The sequence below is a fragment of the Chaetodon auriga genome, chromosome 8, assembly GCF_051107435.1.
Source record: "Chaetodon auriga isolate fChaAug3 chromosome 8, fChaAug3.hap1, whole genome shotgun sequence".
Lineage (NCBI taxonomy): Eukaryota > Metazoa > Chordata > Actinopteri > Chaetodontiformes > Chaetodontidae > Chaetodon > Chaetodon auriga.
The window spans coordinates 4,458,582-4,462,938 of NC_135081.1; positions in this window are offsets into that span (position 1 = coordinate 4,458,582).

Below are 4,357 nucleotides of genomic sequence, written 5' to 3' on the forward strand. Positions count from 1 at the left end.
GTAGCCCCGGGCGGAGCAGGTCCCAGGACGGACTGAGAAACTCTCCTGTTACCAGTCTGTGGATAGAGATGAGTGAGTCGGGATCAGAGGTCAACAAAGCTTCCTTCTCAGTGTGTAGTGAAGAGGGAGGAGACAATGAGGTCTGATGGATCCATTTCAGCCTTTGTTATTGTCCCTCTGAGAGCTTGATGGGCTTTTATTCCCACTGGACTTAAAACACAACACAGACTCATGGGACGATCGCTGCTTTTAATGAGGTAAAACAAAAGAGATCAAGGGTCATCAGCCATCACAACTGAACCTGGAACAGTATGCTACGTATGGGGAGTGTGGATGTGTTCAGTGAGCTTACACTGAATTTAAACATCTTAATGGAATACAATGTTTATGATTTAGAACTGAAATCTAGCTGAAGTTCTAGAGGAAAGTTAAAGGGGTCACCAAAACATGAATGTAGTAGTTAGAGAGCATGACTGTTCACAGTAAATTGGAGGAAATTTCTTTAGAAATATTTTTGGTTTGTTTTATTTTTTTGGCATTTGAGTTACATAGACATTCCCTATCAGTGCTTACTGGAACCCATTCTGAGAATCCTGACTGTGCTATCTCCTAATAGTCCATGCACCTCATTCAGATGACCTGAAAATGCCTGAATATTACTAATACATTAAGCCCAAGTGCCGACCTGAGCTGGGTGTATTTGCTTAATCCTGTTAATCTAGTTGATAGCGCTGCAGGGAGGGGCCCTGAGGTGCTGTGGGAGACCCTGATTGGGTGTGATGTCATCTGTTTCTGCTGCTTAACTGTGCTTTGCCTTTAAGTGCTTTCCAGTATGTTTGGAGATCAAAAGCCACACTCGCCAGAGCAGCTTTAATCACCTCCTCTGCTAGGGGCAGGTGTGTGTTTGTGCATGTGCGTGTGCATGTGGTATTGGTTGTGTGGAACGGATATGCAAAGGGTTGCTGGCATTTCCAAAGATAGCCAGGCTGACATTTCTATTGACTTTGATGTTGATAATCCCTCACAAGTTCCCCAAAGCTAACTGATATTTTATGTGTGCATGTGTGTGAATGTGTGTGTGGACTGCCACAAAGTATGTGTATTTACTAGCAGGTTGTTGGGTCAGAATCAACATTATCAGTGTTTACCTATGAAAATGTTGCAGATTGGAAGGTAAACAGGTTAGCATCTTTTTCATGAGATTAAAAATCCGGAGTAATATCAAGGATTTTTTATTTACCTTCTTTGATCCTTGTGATTCCCCACTGACAAATTATAGTTAAAGGGCATGACATCACAGTTTAAAGGGCACTTTATTGCTGTGTTTATTTATGGTCAGGTGTGGGAGGTCAACAGTGGAAAACACCTCATTAGGATCTGTGTGCTTAAGTGGAAAAAAATGCAAAAGTAGTATTTGTTTACTTTGGATTGGTGTGGGCAGATGTTTGACATCACATTGGGAACTTCATTTGACAAGCCTGACCTCTTGACAAGGAAATGTGACTCAAAATATAGTTTTATTTTAGTTTCCTGGTACAGCACAGACAAGTTTAGATCCCAGTAATGAAGCAAGCATAAATAAGATCAGATGAAGAGCTCAGCTAATAGTCACCTCGTATTTGAGTCTCTCCCTTTTGCCTTCCTTGCTGCCTTCTCTACTTTTTCTATATCAGTGGCAGAACGTTGTATCAGAGTCAATTGACAGTCATGCATTGCAAAAGTTAAAGTTTATCGCTCCTCACATTATGCAATTCTCGGTTTGCAAAACTATTAAATTGGCAGTAAATGCATGTCTTGGTATACACTGGGACTGGAGGACAGGTCGAAGTTATCAGCCAGAAGGGAAGCAAGCTGATAGTCAGAGTAATGACACTTAATTTCAATAACAAATGTGCCATGCTCAACATCTAATGGCACTCAAACTGATGACATAAAGTTAGCTTTCAATTCTTCCACCAAAATAAGTTACAGATTTCAGCCTTAATCATTGTCTGGGGACAAATTTTGCTGAAATGTCTTTATTTTGACAAGTTGCATATTTAGAACTGTATGTTTGACATCAATTCTGATGATTTATCTATATAGCATAAAATATGCATACATTACATACATACAGCTTTTGTTTCCAAACTTAAGGAACAGTTTAAGCACTTAACTCTCCCTACCTAACCACAAATTGTTATTTTAATCTTTCAGTTTGTGTATGGATTAAATAATCAAGTCGCAACATGTGAATCTCAGGCACTACGTGGATCTTTTTGTGTTTTATTTGTTTTGTTTTTATGCTAATCTAGGCTAACCGCATCCTGACTCAAGGTCCACGTTTAAGGCACAGAAATGAGGATGATATCATCTCTGCCTTGGAAGGAAAAAAAATAAGTGTATTTGCAAAAATATTGCAATATTCCTTTAATTGCACAGCAATAAATGTGCTGAAGAATATAACTGAAATCAGCACGTCTGAGCAGTACAAATAATGAATAACAAACAGCACGCAAAGGGAATACATCCACACATTAAGGTCATTGCAAAAACAATGCTCAATATATTGTTATCATTCAGATCACCACATATTAGCAACAGCATGTTCATTTGGTATATTTCACTTGGAGGAATCTGTCTTTAAAGATGCAACAAGGACAGAGTAGTTGTCTTTGCATTCCCATGACAGCAAACAGACACACCTGACAAGTATCATCCAGCTCATGTTTACCTTGTAAACTGATGACATCCTCTGACTTCCAGAGCTGTGTTTGTCTCTGTCAGAGGTTAATGGAACTGTGTCATTAGCCCTGCAGGAGAGCGAAGGGCTAAAGACTTCAGAGGTCAGGCTCTGTCACTGTCTGAGTACCAGACTGTATATCTGATCATCTGATGGCGACAGTGATGACAGGCTGTTAGGAAAACACACAATCTTCTCCTCCAGCTTCCATTATCTCTGGATCAGTCAAGATTCAGCTGTGCTAAACGTAGCAGGACGACTGCATGCTGCATTGTTAACTCCACACAAACTGTGAACATGCAGAGCGTAGTGCTGGATCAGGGCTGCAGCCAAGACACTTTGTCCTCTTTGGCTGAAGTACAGCTGTGGGCAAAAATAGTCTTTTTATTTCTTTTTAGCCATACACATATATACAATCTGCCCTGGTATACATTCAAACAACAATTCAAGAACCCTGAGAAGCCGCTGACTTTTCTATTCTGTGTTTCAAATCATTCTCAGTCTTCATTTCAATTCATTTCATCACTCCACACTCTGAGTGAACTGTAGATTGGCTGTCTGGATATAATCAGGATTATCATAACTAGAAACAATAGTATTATAAGATTAATAGAATTGTTATATTATTATGATAAAATTATTATTGTCACTTTCTGTATCATTTTGTCTTACATTGATTATGAGAAAGCCTGCTTTTTCAACAGTGATTCTGCCATTGTCCTGTGCAGACTTCCTCTGCAGTTATGGTTGGTTTGCATGTTTCTCTTAAATAAACTTACATGACCATTTGTTCTTACTCAGCTCTCTTTAATCAGTTAATGCAAGACCATACATTTTGCTGAATAGTGGCCAGTGTTAGTCTGGTTCCTCCTAATCACTGCCCACATCTCAGATTTGCTGTGTGATTCAAATGTTGTGCTCATTGACATTGTTTCACTGATTGAAACAACCCAGCTGATCAGAGTTTAGCAGGTTGGGAATAGAAGTCATCCTCCTGCATAGCAAGCGACCAGAATTCATGAAATGAATATGAACATAATGTCAGGCTGAATGAATAAAAACAAAATGACAAATCAGTTGGAGTATTGGGCCATAAATGGCATACTGAATTTACCTCAATTTCCCAAGATTCTCTTGGGTCAGTTCCTTACTTGGTATGACCAATAGGAAAGCTGACAGCAAACATTAGAACATTCCATCCCAGAACAATCTCTTCCAGAACATTCCATTTGATAGAGTTCCCTTCTAGAACATTCCAGAGCATGAGAGAACAGTCATCCTACACCAGAACATTTCATTCCAGAACATTCATACATTCATTCAAGATGATTCTAATGCGTACAGTTCTATTCCAGAACATTAAAGAATAATGACATTCCATGCTGAAATCGAACATTTCATTTTAGAACATTTCAATGCATAAAGTCCTATTCTGGAACATTCAAGCCAAAGATCATTCCACATTCAAACATTTTTAGAACATTAGAGAAAAAGGTCATTCTATATTAGAACATTCCAAGCTGAATTTGACAGTTGCACAAGTAGTTTAGTCAATGTAACAATTCAGTTGTAGTTGTGAGAAACAAAAAAAATTAATTGACTATCATGAATAAAAAACTTTTCTTTTCAATTTGC